The following is a 23,970-nucleotide window of genomic DNA, read 5'->3' as shown; positions in this document are numbered from 1 at the left end:
TCACACATGAAGCATGATACTCACCCACTGCTTCTTAAGTTCCCACACCACATGTTCATCTTCTTGTATCTTTAAAACAAATACATAAAAGGAAGTAAAGACCATGTTGTGAGGAGAAAATGACAGCTTGCGCCAAAATAGATGGCGAAGCAGACTATGCTTTCAGACCAATATGTTCTACAGGCGTGGTCCAGGTGCCATGTTTTTCTTTTGTTTTATAGGCTATAATATAATACACCTTAATAACTGGCACCTCCTACTCAGTTTTTTGAGTTGAAGCTTAAAATGTATTTACAACCCCAGGTGCAAAACAGTTGGAACACTGGGTAAAATATAAATTTAAAAAAAAAAAAGAACGCAATGATTTGCAAATCTCATAAACCGATATTTTATTGCCAATAGAATATAAGCCACATATATAACACTAAAACAGAAATGTTGCCATTTGTGGGAAAATATTAGTTCATTTTGAATTTGATTGTAGCAATATCTCAAAAAACTTTGAGATATTGCAGAGTCAAGGAAAGGTGCCTCATTGGTTTCAGAAAGTAATCAATAGCGGGAAGAAAAACAGGCTGCTCACAAGAGCACACAGAGAAAGAAGATTTCCGCTGCCTGTAGAACCAAGACCAAACATTGGACTTACCGCTGGGGGTTGGCTCTGAATAGCAAGCCAGTCTCCACTGAGCCCAAATCTGCAGTGGAAATAAACATAGCATGAACACAGCTGCTGAGCTGGGAATAAACAGCTGTTGGTAAAATTGACAAGACCTCCGTGTCTGGTTGTGGATTGACCTGAAAAGGTACGAGGACGAAAGCTTAGATAGTTTGTGAAATGTGATGCCCTTAAAAAAGGGACGACTTTCTGTGTTTTTGGCAGCCAGACTACCGTAGATCCAGTTGGACAACATAAATAAATGTAAAGAAAGAAAGCAATACTTAAATTGGTTAAATGTCAAGGACATTTACTCTTAGATGGAGTAAAGAGATTTTTTCTCATGAACAGTATAAAAGTTTCCGAGATCAGTATTGATCTATTATGTGATTTTTACCATCTGACAGATAAAACGATTCAGATTTGAGCAGGTTTTTTATTTTTTTTAAACCGGTTTAATGTAGTTACTCTGTGTTTACATGGACCTTTTTTGTTTGTCCGCTTTTATTAATGTTTCTTTTGTTGGTAAGTGCCATTTATTTAAAAAAAATAAGAAAAAATCAAACATAAAAAAGCGTAATTCCCCCAAAGCCTTTGGCACTAAACTTCGTGGCAACAAAAACAAACAAACACTAGGAACATTTGAATAGAAACACCAAACAAGTTACTTACCTGGCGCAGGTGAGTCGTGGCTCCTACTGTGGAGAACAAACACCTGAATGGTTGATCCAATGATCCAAGCTGCAGGATGGCGAGGAAACATTTATATCCCAAATAAACAAAAATGTTTGTGACCAGAGACAAACTTACAAACGGCTACCTCTGTAGCTAATTAAGTTAATGTCCATAAAAACACGTTATTTTTCTTCTTCTTTCTATGATTCTCAGACTGGAAGCCTACCAGGTCTCCCTTTAAAATGTTACAATGTGAAAACCAGCAGCTTCAAAAGTTTTTTTTTTAATTAACTCTTTTTAAATTGCAGGTGTGTCCTTCCTTGGGTTCAAATATAGTTGAGGCGCCATATTTAGGAAAATGCAGCGACCTCGAGCATGTGAAGTCTGCCCCACGCTGGTACCTTGTGGTGTCTTTCTAAAGATTTTGCGTTAATTTAGATGTGTACTTTGAGAATTTCTAGCTGGAAAACCTGATGTGACATAATACCACACTGGCTGCTGATGTCTCCACATTATTCCTCAGAATACCAACGTAGGTCCTCGTATTTCATGCGACTCAACAAGGTTCCACATGCATGAGTTTTGGGGGTTTAAGACCTTTCTCCACCAAACAAATCCAGCATCCATGAGCCCAAAGATCAAATAAGTTAGAAAGATATTATTAGTTATGTACTCTTTAATGTGTAACATGACATCTATACAGTGGGCATCTTACATTAAATACGATCCACTTTGTTTTTAGAAGGCTGTTAAAGCACTTTGACAAGAGAAAGATCTAATTTGAAGACTGAATGACTCTCAATCAACCACATCCTGAGGAGCACCCGCTGCCTCATCAACGTGCTTCCTCCTTGCTGTGACTCAGACACGTGATAAATATCAAGATATCAAGTACTTCTGTTACGTAACAGTAACAGTAACAGGAGAGCAGTGGATTTGTTCACTCTTAAGAACATCTGGTCACGTATTCAAAAGCACAATGACTCTTTTTTGCCTACAGAAGATGATGAGGGAAACAAATGAATATTTCTAACTGACTGAGGGAACAGACCTGCAGTGTCACGGTCCAGACGACTCTGTGAGCGTGCATCAATGAAGATGTCCCACAAGGTCCCTTACAGCAATGAAAGGCCAGTATTTGATTTGTCTGAAAAAGTTTATAAACCCTCTCCATAATGGTCCCTTATTGGTTTAATGGCCTTATAATAAAAATGCTCTTGCAGAGAAAGACACGAACGGACCCACAGCGCCCTCTAGTGAGCAGCATATAAATGATAAATGATCATGATATTAATTTTATATTTTGAAATAAATATTGCACAACTATTAATAATTATAAGTGAATTAATACATCATCAAACCTGTAAGTAATGGATTTGGGCATTCCTGCAACTATTTTTGAGTGGCTCACTGCTGAAAATATGCTTTAAACTCAACATAGAGAAACCAACAAACTTTATTACAGACTGCATGTCCTCTTTTAGCATGATACATCAATTATTAACATCAGAATATATTTAAATGTATATATGGCTCTGATTTCAAGGTACATGAATCACTTAACAAAATACCCTGTTTGGACAAATAAATAAAAAGTGCACAAACAAAGTTGGTTCAGGTTGACTGCATTACGTGGCAGAACAGCTGTTGCGTTTTTAGAGAAAAAGAAAAACCAACAGAATTAAAGCTTACATTCAGAAACCTTGGTCGTCGTGAGAGGACCGTTTTCACGGGTCGGGTTTAACCAGAATAAGCTTCAGAACCGACGACGCCAAGCATCATACATAGCCACGCGCAAAGGCGCACATTTAAAGGAATATCATGGGGTTAAATCAACTCAGGTGTATTAGTAGAAGGTGAATGTCACCTGCTGTGACGACGTGAATCAACGCAGGTTTGAACGAGAAGCAAGGATAGTGTCCACACCATCACTGAAGGAGGACGACATCTGTACGCTTGTCAGAAGCTTAAAAGAGCTTTTTTTTTTTTTTTTAAATCAAATAGCTGAAATGATCCTCTGGTAACAAAAAAAAGTCACATATGTAAATTCTTTGGTCGTTTTTTTAACCGTGTTTGTCCCAGATTATAATTATTATTAGTGCAGAACTGATCCAAAAAAAATGGAGAAAACAGGTGACGAGCTACAGAAATTGACAAATAGATCTATTTGCATCAACTGGCTGGTTGGAGGCTCAGTTCTCTGTTCGCTCAGTAAACCAGTTCGACGAAGAGAAATCCTTTTAACTCTAAACTGCTCTGATCCACATGCTGTGACTTGTATATATAGAAATACTGAAGTTAAACGAGACACAACAATCATGTGAACTGGTTGAAGATCAACGTAACACTAGACTCAGTGACTGTATGAAATATATAAGACGTTCTTTCTTTTTCCCCCCAGATAATTTTATTACACAGAGGTGAACCACGAATTATAGCTAAGAACAGTTTCTCTTCTCTCTTAATCGGTGGCCGTGTCCACTGCAGTAAAGGCATTTAATTTCTGCTTTGATATACTTTTATTGTAGCCTATAATAAACAAGCCCGACTCCTGGCAGCAGCGACTCACCGCCTCCAGAACCTAGTACTTTCCAAGACAAACCTGATGCTTCTCCTTATTTCTGTACAAGTCACGACGTGTCAGAGAAAGTTTTCAAATTTATGAAGGATATTTATGACGCAGTTGCCCAACAGGAACTGAGCTTTTCAACACCTTTTCTCTTTTTGTCTTTGCTCGTTAATAAAGCAAAAGTATTTATAATCAGATTACTTGACTCAGCGATTGGATAAGTAATAGAGTATTTGATTAGTAAACTAAATCAACTATTCTTACAAGCATCAACTTGCCCATCGATCACATTTTTGCTGCAAACACATTCTGTTCTCACTTAAAACTGCTTTGATTCACGTTATTTTGGTTTTCAACAAAAGTTAACACTGTTCACGATCTAATAATACACCTTCAGTGGAACGTTCCTGTAAATGAAAACATATTTGGCACTGTGTTTTAGCATAGAACATATAACTTGCAGTACAACATTGTCAGAATATGGAGGTAATACTCGATTTGGCACATTACAATAACACTCAAAAGTTTTAAAAGGTTTACGTGACCCTCCTCCTTACGCTGATCAACCCTCACTGTCAGGTTTTAAAGTGAAGAACAGAAACCCAGTCAGTGTTATTAAATGTCAACAGTTCCTCAACATCACAAAGGTCCTCCCGTGGCAGCCGACAGACGCGGTCAGCCTGAGGAGACGCTGCTGACTGCACATGTTCATGGCCGTGGAGAAGGGAATGTCTAATGGCAAGGTAAGCACCATAATTCCTTGGAAAGCTCAAGATCTCGAGGTCGGTTGCAGCTCTTCAGTGCAAAAATGAGTCATGTAAACGAATGGCAAGAAATGGACTGACCTCTGTGAACCCTTAAAGCGGAGGTGTTTAAGGGGCGTGGTCAGTTATTGCACTCCCTAAGACGGGCTGTCTCGGCCTGTTCTAACCATCAAACAAAAAGCTATAGATATAGAATTAATAAGGTATTCAGTAATACTATGTTATTATAACATCTTGTGTATATTAACATCAGTGTATATATTATTTCAACATTATGATATGAAAGATACATATTTATAAGTTGCTATGAATATAGGCAGCTGCCGCGGTGGAGCAGCGCCGGATATAAAATAATAACTATTCTATTCTCATCCAAACGAATACATGCTTTCACGCGTGGCTCACGGGGTAAACCGGCGTGAAACCGAATATGAATTGAAGCCTCCCATGCACAGAGAGGTTCCAATACAGGTCGAGACTGGTTTCCAAGCAAGCCATGGTGAACCTTTAAACCCTCAGCATGCATGCCAAGTAACCTCTGGTGGATGAACAGAGAAGCACAGCTCAGACAGCAAGAACGTGGATTTATCGAGTGGGGTAGGCGGGGTTGCGTTGGATAAATACTGTCAGCAATGGCCTGAGACCTACAAAGATGCATTACAATCTCTGCTTTCCAGCCTCTCTACCTCCAGACACATGTAACTTGTGTATATTTGCACCAACATATATCTATAGATATAGATATATAGATATATATATATATTAAGTTCACATCAGTATTCTATCTTTGAGCAGCAGAAACACATATGCACTGGAAACGGTATGGACGGACAAACAACTCCTTCGCTTCGTGGTTAACCTTAGTCTGTGGTGGGGCACAGTACTATGAGTTGAGATGGAAGCTGGTGAGAAAACCCTGCGGGAAAACTCCAGCTGCGCATGTTTGTCAGAGACAAAAACACATGCAAGTTTTATGTCTCGGGCTTGATTGGCAAGCTGCCCTGACTCCTTGGTAACTTCGCTGTATCTTCCACAGATGTACCAAACCACCGATCAGAACCCCGGAAAAGGAACGAAGACGCAACACTCTACACTACATGTAGATAGCCTGGTTCCAAAGACATGCAGGCAATGTCCACCATCACGGATGGCTAATTCACTACCAAGTTTAACAACGAACCCTTGTGAGGCTCTGCTGAAATAAGAAGCGGTTTTTAAAAAACGCAGATGGCATGCAGTTTCGCTACGAAAACATCCCCCGAAACAAATAAAAAAACAGCCAGTTATCTTATTCATAACATAACTCCACGTTTGTCTATGCAAATTCACTCGACACCGGAAGCTCACAATATCCACGATCTTCAACGAGAAGAAGAAGAAGCAAAAACCGCATCAAGCTCTACTTCTATTACAAGCCAGCTTAGTCAGAATAATCACACAAACTATCTGTAATCTACAATCCTGCTCTAACACAATCTGCATGTTTCTGAAAGCTCTCAGAGAGGAACGTCTCTGCTGTTGCTTAACACGGCACATATCCACGCCACACTGCTGCTCCTTTAACTGAAAAACACATGTGCAGAACTGATTTTAACCCCACTGGGGGCTGGTGTCAAAACAAAGTAGGTTTTGCACCCGAAATGTACAGCAATGATGTTGGTTCTCACTGAGAGACCACCTGGTTTGACAATGCCAGCACCGTCTGGACTGAGCAGCTGCAAGCATGTTTGTCTCCCTCCCACGGCTGCAGGGGGCGCTTACATGCCCCGAGCAGAGCCCTATTGGGACCATGGTTGAGCCAATATGAAGCTTTTAATGGTCAAAGAGCTGCCTGGTTGCCACAAAACACCGCCCGGGTGAGAGCCATCTAGAGGCCGGTGAGGTCCACGATGGCTTTGATGAAGATGGTGTCGTCACGGATGTAAGTGTTCTTGGTGTCGAGCTTGGACAGTGGGCAGAAGAGCGGACAGCCGCTGGCGATGTTCATCTCGCTCACGGGTCTCTGGAAGGAGGAGGATGTGACATCGGGTCGAAAGGCGTCGATGATGTGCTCCCTGTTGCTCTGGTCCAGCAGCATCAGAGTCACCTGAAGGCGAGACCAGGAAGAAACTGTTCACATGTTTGGATCAGTGACTCCTCTATGGAGCCAAATCAAGGCCAAAAGTTTTGCTAATTTGAAAATAAAATTTGAACCTGAAAATTCTTTTTTACAGTTTCAATTTTATTTTTTTCAATATCAGATCTTTTTTTCAGTTTCAAATCTTTTTATTTCAGTTTCAAATCTTTTTTTCAGTTTCAAAACTTTTTTTTTCAGTTTCACGTCTTTTTTTTCAGTTTCACTTCTTTTTTTTTCAGTTTCACATTTTTTTTTCAGGTTCAGACTTTTGGCCCGGATCTGGCGTGGGGGGCGTGGCATCAACTGAGAGGGGCGTGGCATCATGAGTGACAGCAGAACAGAGAAGGCGGGGGACGTTCCTCAGTCATGTTGCCTTCAGGAAACGTAGGTTGCAGAAGTTATCAGTAGAAGTATGATTCAACACTGTATATACACCATATTCACGTGATTGGCAGTGGAGTAAACGGATACTAGTGACACATTTCTGTTTAGAAAGCTGTTTTAGACCGTACATGGCACCAATCGCAGTATAAAAGCAATAAACTATGCCAGACTGTACAGTTCAACAGCCACACTTTAAAGTTTGACATTTCCCACTTCCACATACTACCAAGTACGGTCTAAAACAGCTTTCTAAACAGAAATGTGTCACTAGTATCCGTTTACTCCACTGCCAATCACGTGAATATGGTGTATATACAGTGTTGAATCAAACTTCTACTGATAACTTCTGCAACCTACGTTTCCTGAAGGCAACATGACTGAGGAACGTCCCCCGCCTTCTCTGTTCTGCTGTCACTCATGATGCCACGCCCCTCTCAGTTGATACCACGCCCCTCTCAGTTGATGCCACGCCCCTCTCAGTTGATGCCACGCCCCCCACGCCAGATCGGGGCCAAAAGTCTGAACCTGAAAAAAAAATTTGAAACTGAAAAAAAAGAAGTGAAACTGAAAAAAAAAGATGTGAAACTGAAAAAAAAGACGTGAAACTGAAAAAAAAGATTTGAAACTGAAAAAAAGATTTGAAACTGAAATAAAAAGATTTGAAACTGAAAAAAAGATCTGATACTGAAAAAAATAAAATTGAAACTGTAAAAAAGAATTTTCAGGTTAAAATTTTATTTTCAAATTAGCAAAACTTTTGCCCTTGATTTGGCTCCATACTCCTCGAGATGATTTATGTCTCAAGCATCGCAATGCAGAGCCTCTGTGTCAGCGTGAAACCACCTCTGCAGAGCCTCTGCATTGCCCCCCCCCAGTGCACCCCCAAAGTTTTCTGACTATTGAGGCAATGCAGACTGTGAGTGCTGTGATTGGTTTGCTGTACTGCAAATCACAGGTGCCTACCTTTTACGGTTTTTCCCTCCTTGTTGGAGTTGGACGTTTGACATCAGAGTAAACAGAAATGGATTGAGGTGTAAGAGCAATGACGTCCAACTGCTCCGACAACGCCCTCCCTTGACTTTTGTGTAATTTCACGACAAATCACTACAAAACTCAACGCCCACACTAATGTTTAGTAGAGCTGTGTATCATCACTGACCTCCCGATACGATACGATTCCGATACACTAGGTCCCAAGACGATACGATTTCCGATACGATACGATATCGATATTCTGGTTACAATAAGGGAATAACATGATCCTTCCACGCGCCACGTCCGCCCAGAGAAACCCCACCCTGCCTGGTGAAAAGAAGCAGCCTGCTCACTCCTCAAGTAAGGAGGAGACTTGAGCTCAGTGTAGGGCCTCCCGGGGTTGGTAGATGGAGCAATGCCCAGGACTGACTTAGGTAGGAGCACTGGGTGATAAAATGGGGGAAAAAAAATCGGGATTAAAAAAAAAATAAATAAAAAAATATATGTATATATATTTTTTTTTTAAATCGATATTTGGATTTTTGTATCGATAATCGTTCCTACACATGCATATCGATAAAATATCGATATATCGATATTTTTAACCCACCCCTAATGTTTAGGCGGTGGATTGGTTCGCAGGACTTCACGGGAAAGGGCAAACGACAGTGTTGAGGCAACATCGTTCACCTTTGCATCGATTTGATGGAGAACCATAAATGGAGCATAAAGAAGAACTGGACAAACTCTTCTGTGCAAGCGCAGGTGTTTCTGAAGAGTGGTTTCGGGAACATAATCACTTATTCTAATGATAATGTGACTTGTCACGAGTACTAACAAGTCTCCAGGATCTGTTCTTGGTAGCCTGTTGTTGTTTGTCAACATCTGTTACCTTTTGGTTGAAGGGCCACTTGAGCAGAGCGTCACTCAGTCCTCTCATCACCACAAAGAACAGGGACAGGTGGGTGCCGCGGCCCGTCCCATCTCCGTTCAGATAGATCCGTAAACACATCTTATAGCCGTACTTGCTGGTATAAAAGGCTGTGAATAAAAGGGAAGGTTAGCTGTTTACAGATAATGGAGCTTGTGTAGCAGAAGTTCACTTCTTTCTCGGGGGAAGGGGGTCCTGGGTCCATGAAAATGGTAGGTTCTGCTGCTGTTTATTGACCCTTCTGCTGGTATCTTGGACAGCTCTTCTACGATCCTACCTGGTGAGAACATGGCAGGAGCTCGACCTGCAATGGCATCCTGTCTCTTCTTGGCGAAGTCCGAGATCCTCCAGATGAAGACACCGTCAAAGGTGGTGGCAGACATTTCCCTCAGACGGCCTTCCATCTCGGCCACTGTGAGGTCCTTCAGTCCCACGGTCCTCTCCAGCTGCCGCACCTGAAGATTAAATCAACCACACACTTGTTCTATTGAATATTTAAAAATAGTAAAAGAAGTGGAGACCCAAAAGTGTTAATCTTCAGATTCAACCGGTCTGGATCGACTGCTTCAGTTGGTTCGGGCCGACATTGGTCCAGCAACATTACTTGAACCTGATGGTGTAACGCGGTACAAAGTAACGCGTTACTGTAACAAGATTACATTTGCCAGTAACGCAGTAATGTACCGCGTTACAGTTGTAATTTGGGTAATCACATTATAGTTACTCTAAGACAAAAAACATTACGTTACTTTAGTTACTTTAAGCTTTTCAGCTACATGTAGAACGGGAAAACAGAAAAGAAAATCAAACTTGCCTTTCATGCGTCTTCACGCGTTGCGCAACACTTGTCTGACTGAAGCCTGAATTATGGTCGTTGTTAAATCAACGCAGAGCCTACAGCATAGGTGTAACGCGGAACCATAAATCAGCCTTTAAAGTGATTTTACGTGATTTTAGGGGATTTTACGTGATCTTACGGGATTTTACGCGATTTTACGGGACTTTATGAATACACATTTGTGCTGATCTGGGCACTGCAGTAATAAGGTTCCAACTACAGGACTGTCTCAGAAATTTTGAATATTGTGATAAAGTTCTTTATTTTCTGTAATGCAATTAAAAAAACAAAAATGTCATACATTCTGGATTTATTACAAATCAACTGAAATATTAGAAGCCTTTTATTATTTTAATATTGCTGATTATGGTTTAGAGTTTAAGATTAAGATTCCCAGAATATTCTAATTTTTTGAGATAGGATATTTGAGTTTTCTTAAGCTGTAAGCCATGATCAGCAATATTAAAATAATAAAAGACTTGCAATATTTCAGTTGATTTGTAATGAATCCAGAATGTATGACATTTTTGTAATAGCATTACAGAAAATTACAATATTCTAATTTTCTGAAACAGTTTTGTATATCTTGTTCATTGGCAATCTAGTTATGGTGATATTGTGGAGTAATCGAAAAGTAATGTAACTAGTAATGTAACTAGTTACTTTCAGCAACCAGTAACTAAGTAGTGTAAGGGATTACTTTTAAAAAAAGTAACTAGTAATATGTAATGGATTACTTTTTTTGAGTAACTACCCCAACACGGTATGTAACAACAGGCGACATATTCCACAGATGGATTCAGAGGTCAGGAGAGGCGATTGTTCGATGTCGTACCTTGTTGCTCAAAGCCTCAATCTTATCTTGATCCAGTTTGTGCTGCCGGTTGCTCGCCTCCATGGTGGTGGCAAACCTCTCCACCTCCCTGTTCAGGACGCACACCACATTCTCAAACGTGCCGCTTTTAACCTCCAGTTCTGTGCACCTGCGGCCCAGCTCCACCACCTTGGTCTTCTCGCTGTGGAGCTGCAGCTCCAGCGCCGCACCCACCGAGCTGGGCAGGGGTGTGAAGGAGGTAGACACAGAGAGAGTCGGCGGAAGGGTGGGAGGCGGAGGGAGGGGAGCTGACACAGGAGGACCGGAGGGTCCGGAGCTGGAGGATGAGGAGGAAGAGGCGGCTGCTCCCTGCACGGGAGGCCCTGAGGAGGTGGTGCTGAGCTGGGAGACTCTGGCCTCGAGTTCCCTGAGGGATTTTTGCAGTTCCAGCAGTTTGTGTCCAGCCGTCTCCAGTCCCTGGGGCTGCAGGCCCTCCATGCTCACTTTCATGCCCATGATGTAGTGCAGCAGCAGGTTGAGGTGCTCGTATGCAAAGGCGCGCTCGTGGTCATGGATTTTCTCCTTCTCCACCTACGAAAAAAGGAGCCATCAGAAATCAATGAGGCTGAAACAACATGAGAACCTGATCTAAACAGCTTTATGAAGGCTGCATGTGATTTACTGGTCTGAGTGTCGGGGCACTTGATATTAGATTTATATAAGAGTCCCGGCAGCTCTGCAAACACTTTCCCAGTATCTATGGACTGTAATACACCAATGAGTCACACAAATCAAAGCGCAGACATCAACACGGCTGCTCCGTCACATCTGCCATGAAACCTTTGGTTCTGAAGGAATTTGTTTATGTCGGCTACCAGTATTCACAGATGTGACCAGAGGATGCTGGCGGATTACATGGACATCTCAAACGGTGATGATCTTTCACAGAGAAACATGTTAAACATAAAACCCTCATTTGTAGTAAAATCCTTGAATTTATATCAATAAGCAAACAGACTGAATCTGGGATAAAAGAGCTGTATTAAGCTCGTTTAGGGATTTTATTTTTTAATGAGCAGGTTTAGTACTGTAAATGCATTTACATTCAAGAAACGCCTGGTATTTCCTATGTCATAATCTGGCTACAACGCTTCATTTTAGGCGCCGTTTCTTTAAGGGGCCCGTCTCCTAAAGGCTCTGTCTGCTCTGATTGGTCACTTGATTTGCGAAAAAATAAAGTGAACGAATGCTTCCTTGAAGATGAGCAAAACTAGTAACCAACTGCATACTTTGTACTCTGCATACAGTACGTACTACATACTGGTACAACATGACTGGAAACCGATCACATGACCGTAGAGGCCCATCCCATTGTGGCATATCTTATAAATATACAAAATAAGGTAAGATAAAGGAAAAACTTACACAGCATAATAGCATAATTCTTTAAAATACTCTCTCTTTAAGTGGTAATTAAATAAGTGCTTTTACTTGATGATGTTTTTCACAAACTCAAAACTGGTGCCCAAATACACCATTTAAACTTGCTTAAACTTACTTATTTAAAGTTACTGAGGAGACAAGCAGGTTACTTACAGACATGTCACATCCAACGACATGAAAGCGACACGGAGTTCGGAACTTGCTGCAGAATTTAATGTGGTCCACATACTAAAAAAAAATAAAGACATTTAGTTTTCAAACATCTGTTTTCTAACAACCTTCTGGACATTTGACAACAAGTTTCCAGCAGATATTTCCAACTATGACAGTCTACAACGTTAGAGCCCCTGTTTTAATCCAATGTTTTCATTTCAACCCAAAATAAAAAAATCACACCATCATCGCACTATTAATTTCTTCCCACCGTCACGATATTTATTGTGACACAAATTAAGAAGCCAAAAAGAAAAGAAGAAAAATCATGTGGGCAATGCCAAGTACCCCTGCTGAGGGCGAGCTGCCGGACCTCTATGGATGGATTATCAGCAGGTCTGCAGACCTCTGTAAAGCATTTTACTGGTCCGTCTGGAGCGATCATGCGTGTGGTAACACAATGCCACGGAGGAAAGACAGAAGCAATGGTCTTAGAGAAACAACTGTTGCCGCGCATCAATGTGAAAAGAGTTTAAGTATTTCTAAAAGAACAGTGAGAAATATTACTCACAAATGGAGAACGTTCGAGGCCATCAATGTGCAATGCTCAAAAAAATACAAAAATATCCATGAGCCTCTGTCAGGGAGCTCATAAGTCGCTGGCTCTGAGCGATTCTACAGCGATTCAGAACGGTCAGAATGGTTGAAAAGTAAAAGAATCAAGGTTTTGGAACCACATGACCAATTCCTGGAGCTGAATCCAATTTAAATGAAGTTAGGTGGGGCTTCTATGACGTGAATAAATACTGAAGTACTGAAGTTTTGCAACAAGGCTGGCTGTGTCTTCTCCAGATTTACCTTTTCTCTGGGTATTTTCTTCTTGGCGCAGCCTTCGCAGATCATAGGGTACTTGGGGCAGATCTCGTCATGTGCCTGAAAGAAGAAATAGTGCATCTTTTAACACCACACAGCCAGCTGCTGTGATCAGCTGTGCGGACCCCCGGCAGGCGAGAGCCGGGCCGAGCGCCTCCGGTCTGGGTAAATGGTTTCTGACCTTGATGTTTTTGAAGTGAAACGGCTCCTTGCAGTACTTGCAGTTGAGCGTTCTCTCTGGGCACTCACGCTCGTTGTGACGCTCCTGTTCATTGAAGCGGATTCGTTCCTTGCAGGAAGGGCAGGAGATGATCATGAACTCGCACTTCCCCTCGTGGTTCAGCTGTGGAGAGAGGAACGTTCCCCTGAGCTTAGTGCATTTCAGCGTAAATCTGTGCAAACACTTGAAGCGCTGTAGACGCCGAGGTTCTGATCCAACGCCGTCAAGGAAAGATTTCTAAATCGGTCTGCGGCAGGGATGGTGAATCTAAACATAAAGTGTGAGTCATAAACAGCTATGATCAGACACAACAGGAACAAGGAGCCCTTGAGCGGTCCAGAGGGAAAAATGCATAAATCAGAACCAGGCGTAAACCAGCTCCCAAATTTATAGTTATTTATAAACACAGAGGCTGCGCTCCCACATCCACAGCTTTCTACATTCAGCTGCCGGTGACATGAAGACGCAGCTTAAGACTGGAGACATCTTTATGAGCTGAAATCTACATGCAGATCTCTGCCATTTATATTTTAATCTCTCATGTTCACCTGCATATTTGTTAGGATTTACACTGCAGCCACAAGCTTTGACTTTATTTCAGGACTATTTAAGAGAGGATTAAAAAGGAAGATTCCAGCGTTTCTGACCACAAAGACAATGGAAACCATCCTAAAAGAGGCTTGAGACGCTCAATAGATCCAGTGGCGTTTTATTGGAGCAGAGATGAACGAAGATCCCATTTAACTGGTAATCACTTGATTGATCAGGCTGATCATTAGCTTTATTGATAAAGCCACCCTCAGAATACCAGGCCAGTGCATCGCTGTACAGTCCCGTCTTGTTAAACACACAACACGGTTCAAGTGGGTTAATGCACCATAAACAGGCAGCTGGTTTACTCTTAACTCTAATCTTCTTTTATATCGTGGCGTTTGTAGAGTGAAAAAAATCAAATCTGTCATGAGTCGGGCATTGGCTGCCTTAATCTTTAAAAAGACGCTAGCACTCGCAACAAGTACAGAAAACCCAACAAAAACTCAACAGTTAGGCTCACCTCGTACTCTTTGATCGTGCCTTTCCAAGTACAACCTTCATTGATACAATCGGCAGATAAACTTTCAACTTCCCTCCGGACTGCGTTGTCAGGAAAAGCCTGAAAGACACAAAGGCAACATGGGAATCCAATTAAAACCCGTATTTGATCAAAAATCAAACAAAAACAACAACAAATGCTGTAGCATCGACGTATTTTTGATCTTTCAATGACAGAGACCACCTGCTGTAGTCGGGGAAACGTGAAACATCCTCCCATTCTTGCTCGAACGTCTGACTTGACGTCTGGCTCCGTTACACACATGGACCTGACGGGTCCTGTTTTTTCTGTGTTTGTCAGCGGGAACCATGCTACCGTGATACATTTCTTGCTGAAATAAGCAAAGCCTTCACTGAGGAGGCCTTTGTCTGGACGGCAGCACCTCGTCAGTGCAGGGGACTACATTTGCTAAATTTACCCATGCTGGTTTCAAACATTTCACGACAACTGCTCAGCAACCGTAGGCCATGATGAGCAACAGACAGGTAATGAGCATGCACGTGCAGAGGGGGGGGGGGCGGAGGGTGCTCAAGGACCCGCCCCCTTTGCTCAGATGCCCAAAATGCCCTTCTGTCAAAGGCCTTTTTTTGTTTTTCAAAGACCTTTAAAAAAAAGATTTCCATTTTCAAGTGTGGACCTATCGTGCCATTCATTCAGCAATATCATCTAACAATTAATAATAATTCAGCTAAATAAAATGATATGATGAACATCCCCCTCCCTGACATGAACCTGGCAGGCCCTCATCACGTGCCCTGCCCTGCACTTTGCAGGTCTGCAGGAGATTGACACTTCAACGGAGGATATATTTTCACTTCTGGGTATGGTCTGCAGCAGTAGCATTATGTGCACATTACTTGTGTGTGTTGTTGTTGTAAAGACTGGATTATGGTTCTGCGTTAAATCGACACCGAGCGTGCGCCGTAGGTTGCGCCGCAATGAGCACCCCACGGCGCACGCCACACTGTGCCTGACGCGTACCTTCCAAAAATTGTAACTACGTGTCAAGAGGTCGCAGACCCAATGCAGACCGAGAGGGCTGTGATTGGTTCACTTGGTAGCAACACATTTCCGGTTCCGGTTCGTGAAGCAGTCGTGAACTTTCAGCGCTCTTCTCTTCGTGTGTGTGTGATTTTTTTTTGTTTTGGTTTTTTGCACAATAGTTGTCCTTATCTCTTTGATTCACTGTGACCGGAAAAGTCGGATGAACCATTCAGGAAAAGATCGCACCCCCCTAGCGCTCTGGGGGGGTATTGCACCGCGGCGAAAAGGAGTGACACAGAAGTCCGAAGGGTTCATGACGGCGTCACGGCAACGGCGTGTGCTCTGCGTTGGTGTAGCGCAGAACCATGATCCAGGCTAAGGCACTTGACGAATTTCACTTTGCCTTTCAACAATGCTTTGCAACTATGCGACATGTGCTGTATATTGCTGTTAATAATTAGTAGCCATTAGCCGCTCGCTGACAGAGAGAGGGCTAGAAATGCAGCTGCTCGTCTCTCTATGTCTTTTTGCCCACCGTTTTAGAGATCAAATGATTTTAATTTAAAATATTTTTAATTTAAGTTGCAAGCCCCCACTTGGCTGCGTGTTTGTATGTGTGCGTGCGTGCATGCACGGGCGCATGTTTCGTGTGCATCAGATTTTTATTTTATTTATCAGGATATTTAATTGTACAGACATGCCTCTTACGGAGAGGAGGTGGAGAGAGAGCGAAGAGGAGTGGAGAGAGGTGCTAAAGGCCGTGGATCCATCACCAGCTGGATAACAAAGAGCACAGCAGGCAGCACATGTACCAGTTATTTATGTTGATTCAGATCTGTAATGTTTGTCCATCATTACTTTAGTTTTGATTAGTGGGTATCCAGACTTATTATAGTTTTGTATTTTTCCATTAGTTTCACTATTAGTTTGTTATTATAATACGGGGTATTTGTCGTGGATAAGGTTTAAGAAGTTCAGAGCAGGTAATACAATACAAAACACAACAGTGTTTTGTATTGTAATGTAACAAAGTAACAAATGTAACCAACTTATTGTCGGAAAGTGTTAGAAGTCGTGTTCCCTGTGTCCCTTTTTAGATTTCAGCACCTGCCCCTCCAAAGGTCTCTGCACGTCCCTGGTAACAAGCAGTGTTTGTGGTGTTAAAACAAACAAATTAACAAAGAAATAGCTCTTTTATATTACTTTACGTACTTATTTCTTGTGTAGGGCGTTTCTTTTCTGATGTTTTTGTTAGGTTTTCAATTTATTACATTTATAAGATTTGATTTTATTGATAATGTTGATAAATTATTTCAATGTGAATAAGTTTAAAAGTAAACTTATCATCCGTCACAACTGTCATATTTACGCATCACATTCCAACTTCCGTCGCAGCAAATCTTTTTTGCACGCTGTAATGTCATTTGTTGAAGCATTTTTATTCATTATCTGTATAAAAAGTCCATATAAATTACAAAAAAAGGTGCAATAAACATTAAAAAAAAAACTTTTCGGGGTTTGTTTTTACATAGAAATGTCATAGTTGCATCCCTCAAAATTGTACACTTCCTGTTTTTGCCTGCAGCAACACACAAAAAATAATAACACAATGATTCCCGCCCACAACGTGATGATGTACATTCCAACGCAGAAAGTGCTATGAACATCGTGTCAGAGCTGTTCAGTTTCCACAGTATGGATTATAGCGTTTTTGTTGCATGCACTGTGGGCAGAAACGGCGCTCCTGACACTGATGGCGTGATATGAGAGTCCAGCTCCTCCTGTTTCAAATGCAAAAAGAATTATTGCTTTATCTGATTTGGTTGCAAATCTACCAGCATTTAAAAACGAATATGCAAATAGTACCAGGGGCGGTCCCGCCGGTTATAAGAGATCAGGAGTCGCAGTGAATTTCCAGCTGCCACAGTCAAATCAAACATCTGGAGAAGCAGTCGTCCCAACTGTGCTGGTTCAAAGCAACAACCTTTTGGAAAACACGTCTCTTCAGGAAACAGTTGGACTTCAGATGTGTTTTAGTTTTGTTTCAAAGCAACCTACCAATCAGAAGACACTTGAAACGCAGGGACACAGGGATTTCTTCAAGATTCCGGTCATAGCACAGTATGCTGCATTGGGTGAAATCCTCACATTCTTTGAACGTAGTTTGATAAATGATTGGAATAGATTCATGAATTAAATTAATCTGTGGTCAGAACAAGCTCTATGACTCACATTTTGGCTGCAAATATCCTGAGAATGTTTTGTCTCAAATTCTCTAATAGTTTATTTCATGAAGGGATGAAAACATATCTATACTTACACATCCTTGTTTTAAAATTGATGTAGGTTCTTCGAAAATATCTTCTTTGATGCATGCGTTGCATTTCTGGGGTCCATTACTGCAATGAAACAACATGTATAAATAAAGTGAAATTAACCAAGTAGATTTGCTCTTGAGTTGTCTAGTCGGCCATCCTGACTATTAGTCTTCAGGATTCGCCTTTGAATTCCAGGGAGAGGTATCGACGGACACAGAAGACACCGCCTCTGAACGCCGTTGGATGGACTTGCTCGATCAAGGAAATTAAAAGTGTGATGTAGACACAGCGACAACGGGACTAGTATCAACTAAAGGTGTCCAAAATGGTGTGCAGTGGTTGGTTGTTTTGATTATTGACTGAAACCGTTGTGATTGGCTCAGTACATCCTGTACTGGTGGACTTGGCTGTGAATGGATTCGCCGGTACATTCGTTCTTAACCTCAGCTGAGGAGTTTATTCTGTTTTAAATCAAGATGAAGAGGGACATATCACACGTTTTACTAAATAAATTGCTTAATTTTTCTTTTTTTAACTCTTTCTTTTAAAGACCTGACAACTTTGTCCCTCTAGAAATCTTCTCTTAGCCGGTTGCATTCCTACCTCACAGTCCTGTTAAAGCAGTAGGAACAGAAGCGATGTCCACACTGGGCCTGAATGGGCCGCCTCAGAATATTGTGGCAGCAGTTGCACAGATGTTTGTCCTCCAGCTTGTTGCCCAGGATCTTCTTTGGAAAGCCAGGTTTATTGCTCTCCATGGATGAAGGGGGGGACGGTTCCTGTGCGGCCATGCTGTCTGTTCACACGTCACACCTGAGAAGGACGACACACGTCAAAACCTGGACATGCACCGTTGAGAACCGAGGGCCACATCTGCTTCTGATGGTGGCATCAGGAACCATAATCAAAGGGAACCTATTATGGCATCTAATACCTATTTTAAACAGGCCTTGAATGTTTTAAAAACAAGCTTTTGATTGTTTTTGCTAAATAAATTAGAAATTCAGCCTCTGAGCCATGTCTTTATCATCCCATTCTCTAACCTCATTCTCTATGCGGGATTCTGAGTGGGCAGGGCTATGATAATAGCTATGATAAAATTGTGTTTTTTAATTATTTGTAAATAAACTCAATTCAAATTCAAATTCAAATAATGAGGCACTGTGCTGATTGGCTGCCTGAATGACGCGATACACCGCTACGAAAAAATGGCGGAAGCTCCGGCCGACGGAGTTAGTTGTGGGCGTGGTTTCACGCATCGGAGGCCAACCTATGTAAATCGCGCCCGCCATTATGTAACGACGGGACCAGAATCTGAATGGCTCATAGAAGCCACATCACACTGGATGGCTCATCCGGGCGGCTGTACAGACACTGCAGAATTTGGTTGCTTTCCTCCTTCTCTGAGTTGGCAGGCTGAGGGGAGACCACTTTATATATGTTAAAGCAAGAGAAAACGTGTTTTTCATAATAGGTCCCCTTTAAAGCAGATGACTAATATTTTTTAAACCGCTCTATGTACCAATACCACCTCTGACCACATGAGGGCAGCGTCTCAAGAGATTGCAACAAAAATTTGTGATGTAAAGCAGTGGTCCTCAAATGGGGGTACGCGTACCCCTGGGGGTACGTGAAGGCACTACAGGGGGTAAGTGAGATTTTAAAATATACATATATTTAAAAAGTAGCATCCATGCAAAAATCCTTTAAAAATAAATATTTCATAAATAATTGAGGAAAATATAAGTCTAAATTCATAAAATTAATTTCATCTTCAGGAGTAGGCTATTCAACTTATTATCCTAAAACCGCAGAGTTTCCCCCACACCAGGATGGTTCCACCTAACCTGTCAAATGCCACCTGGCTTCACCTGTCAATCACTTGGACCAACGATGGAGTCGTGGTTGAAGCGTAGCAGCAATATTTTTATGTTTAATAAATCAGTTACTGATGGCACAGTGCTCTGTTTTAGGTCTTTTTTTTTACAACCAAAAGTGCTTTGCGCTGGTTAGGGGGTACTTGGCTGAAAAAATATTTCACAGGGGGTACATCACTGAAAAAAGGTTGAGGACCACTGCTGTATAGCAACAGTTGATGCTTTAAGACCATTGCTTACATCATTCCCTGTTGGTGTTAACACACATCTGATAAGCAAAAAAATAAGTAAAATAAAAAAAAAAGCCAAAACACCTGCTGATGATCAGTTCATCAAGGGTTGATGGCTAATAGAACCTTCTTAAAACATGTAAATGCTTTGAGGGGGTACTTATATTGTTTCGGATTATATATATATATATATATATATATATATATATATATATATATATATATATATATATATATATATATATATATATATATATTAGGGCTGTTCGATTAATCGATTTTAAATCGTAATCGCGATTATGTAATTAGAACGATGTTAAAACGTGAAATCGATTTTTCACTTTTTTTTTGTTTTTTTTAATTTTTTTTTACCTTGTCTGCACACATATTAATGATTGATACCATATTAATGATTGATGGAAATACCTCTCAATACCTGCGACAAGTGCCCCATCGGAGAGGCTCTTTAGTGTAGGAGGGGGCGTTGTAACATGCCACCGGGCATCCCTCAAGCCAGATGCGGTAGACCGGCTCGTGTTCCTTGCAAAAAACTTGCAAATGTGAATAGCAAATGTAATGACTGACATTACACACCTCTACCTCCTTCATGGGTTGCATTATTATTTAGCATGCAAAGACCCAGTTTAGTTTAATTAGAAAATGTCTTGTTTTATTTAATTGGAAATATAACTTACTGTATGTTTGCAAGTGCTGATTTCCTGATTTTTTTTTTTCAGAGATAAAACTTTATATTTTATTATATTTTTTAAAACTTTTTTTCAACTTATTTTACAGAGTTTTGCACTTTATTCATTCATTTTTGGTTTAATAAGAGCAAAGTTTGCACTTAAAGCCCAATGGGGCAAATGTTCAATAAAAAAACAGCATATTTGAAATCATTTCTTTGCCTTTTGTCAATTCACAAAATAATCGTAATCGTAATCGAAAATCGGATTTTGAGAGAAAAACAATCGAGATTTTATTTTTGGGCAAAATCGAACAGCCCTAATATATATATATATATATATATATATATATATATATATATATATACACACACGTGTGCCCTTACATGTGATATGCTGCCCCTGTTCGGTCTGGAGTAGTTGCGCTTATGCAAGGTGACTTCAGGAAATGATGTCTACATTTGCAAAAATGTGTAAAAAGTTAAAGCACCTTTGGGTTAGTTATCAAATCTCCAGCAGGGAAAGGCAGAGAGTAAACAAAGGCAGCAGTTTAGAAGCCCCGTGCAGGTGATAATCGATCACTGGTGGGCCTTCAGTTGTGTCTATGTGATGTGCGTAAAACCTCATCCTCATCCTCTGTGCGTGTGACAGAGCATCACAGGCCAGCTGAGAGGCCCACACCCTTTGTTTACATTTCCACGCATGCATCCATGGCTCCTCTCACTCTTCACTGGGAACAACCCGGATCTCATGCTCTGGCTCAGCTCGGTCTACCCAGTAACGACATCCATTGTCTCTGCTGCATCCTTCCATCCTCCATCTGCTGTTGCTAAGCTATCAGCATCCTCCAGTCAGTAGTGGTGCCAGCTGCACGCCGCCACGCCCCTTCCACATCTGGAGCCTGGCCGCCTGGTAGAGACCTTTAACTGGAAAAGCATTTCATAAATACTACGAGTTGGTACTTACCAGCGTTTAGTCTAAACTGTCATCGCACGCGGAGGCTGTGAAGTCACCTTTCCACGTCGCAGGTTGACGCCCGTGCGCCTTGCCGTTATTATATGCGGATCTGAAGCCGGTTGGAGGTGTTTTCTTCAACGTTTGCCACATAATACAGATGTGGTCCCCGAACGCGATGGCTGTTATTGTCCAATATCGCCATTGCACTTTCAGGCTGGGCGTTACGTCATGCGGGGGGGCTGTACGCGGGTTGACAGGCAGACGAGCCGCGGAGGCGGCCCGGCGATTGGACCGCCACCCGGAGGGGGCGGGGGCCACGCCACAGCACTGTTTTCAACTATAAATCACATGTCTTTTTTTTTCTTTCCTTTTTAAAAAATGTATAGAATACTATGAATATGTAATATGTAATAAAATTAAAGAGGCTAATTTTAAATTTATTCACAAACTTTATTTAACTCCAATTAAAATGCACAACATTTCAAATGATATCTCTTTAAAATGTCCAAGATGTAAAAGAATCGATGGAACATTTGTACATATGTTTTGGGAATGTGATCTTTTAATAAGTTTCTGGAAATCAATTCATTCCTTCACACAATCAGTATTAGAAATTAATTTTGAGTTAAGCTCCAATTTGTATTTATTAAATGACACACTGGATCTTCAGTTAGACCGGAAAAAAAGCAGGATATTAATTATGATCACATACTTCGCTAAGAAATGCATACTTTTACTTTGGAAAGATGATTCCCCTCCAACTTTCAAGTTTTTTTTTTAATCAAATTTCAGTTTTTTTACCATTGGAAAAATTAACTTTACAACCGTGCTCATATTTTTCAATAATTTTGGTTCCCATTATTCTCAAAACTGGATAATTTTTCCAAAGGAGACCAATGAGTATCTTTATTTTCGAACTTGTGCCTTATATGTATGTATGTTTGTATGTATATATATATATATATATATATATAGTTTGATATCGCTGTTGCTGCCATTATATATATATTTTTTTTTTATATTTACTTAATTTTGTTCTCCCTTAATGTATGTTTTTTTTTTTTTTTTTTTTCCCTAGGGTAATTATGGGGAGGGTAGGAATGTGGGTATAATAGAAATCATGCCTGTGAAAATGTGAATTGTGAAAATTATTGTGAAATAAAAAGATATAAAAAAAAAGAATACTATGAACCATGTACTATGATTAGAAAATGGTTATATTTAGAATTTTATGTGAACAACGTGTCTCCAAACTAAAAAAAAAAGGGACAGGACAGCATCCAGAATCAGAATCAGAATCAGGTTTATTGGCCAAGACAGGGCAAACAAGACTGGGAATTTGACTTGGTTATTTTCGCTCACTGTACAGTAAATAGACAAATGACAGCTCTTATTAACATATATAGCCTACAATAAAAAAAGTGAAAGGTGCAGCAGTATGAGGTAGACATTGAAAGGTGCATTGTTACAGCATATGATTGTCGTTATTATAGGGCCTGAGCACCTACATTGCGAAGGCCCTATTGTATCTGTTGGAAATGTTCTTGTTTCTATTTTTTTCCTCGTTTTTATTTTCCTCGTTTTTCTTCCGTCGAAATGAGGGCCTTTTTTCCCCCCTAAACGTGCCCCAAAAGTCACCAAATTTTGCACACAAGCCTGGCCTGGCGAAAAATTTGATATTTAATAGTTTGCATTAATGGGCGTGGCCTAATGGCTCAACAGCGCCCCCTAGAAAACCTTGTGCCTCAAGCCTTACAATACGGTTTTACATACCTGCACGAAAATCGGTGCACACCTGTATCATGTCGCACCTTAAAGAAAAGTCTCTTGGCGCCATGGCCGAAACCGAACAGGAAATCGTGTAATTTTGGCGCAATTTATGCCATTTCTTCGGCCGCTTCTTCGCCCCGAACCGTAACGTGCACCCAGGTGTGTTATACATCAAAATGTGCATCTAGATCCTGCGACGATGGGCATTACTTTTCTCAGTCAAAAGCGTTACCGTGGAGACGATAGACGCCAAAAAGCGCGCCCCCCCCCTTCATCTGATTGGTCCATATTTGATAGTCCCTACTTTCTGCCATAACTTTTGAACGGGTTGTGATAAAGAAATGTGGGTGGTGTCATCGGACATGGTTTTGAGTCCTTGAACATAATTGGTGCAAATTAGCCTCGCCCCTTCTTCTCATTGGTCGAAATCTGATAGTTCCTACTTTCTGCAATAACTTTTGAATGGTTTGATATAGAGAGTCGTGGGTGGTGACAATTTCTTCATAATTAACGGTATTGTCAGCTTCATAGCTAAAGTAGGTGAACTTACCCTCAGATTCAATTGTTTGTTTCTCCGGGGGGAGGCAGCGGTCCGCCGGGTGAGTTTACGCCTCTTTGGCAGGGGAGAGCGATTATAACCCAACC

General features: G+C 41.1%; 1 pseudogene; it reads right to left on the bottom strand.

Annotated features, from left to right (window-relative positions):
* Positions 1 to 2,485: 2,485 nt before the first annotated feature.
* LOC133454436 (uncharacterized) overlaps positions 2,486 to 23,970 on the bottom strand; it is a 41,219-nt pseudogene continuing 19,734 nt past the window's right edge.

This window comes from Cololabis saira, chromosome 11 (genome assembly GCF_033807715.1).
Source record: "Cololabis saira isolate AMF1-May2022 chromosome 11, fColSai1.1, whole genome shotgun sequence".
Lineage (NCBI taxonomy): Eukaryota > Metazoa > Chordata > Actinopteri > Beloniformes > Belonidae > Cololabis > Cololabis saira.
The sequence above is the reverse complement of the archived record's forward strand: the minus strand, read 5'-3'. Positions and strand labels throughout refer to the sequence as shown.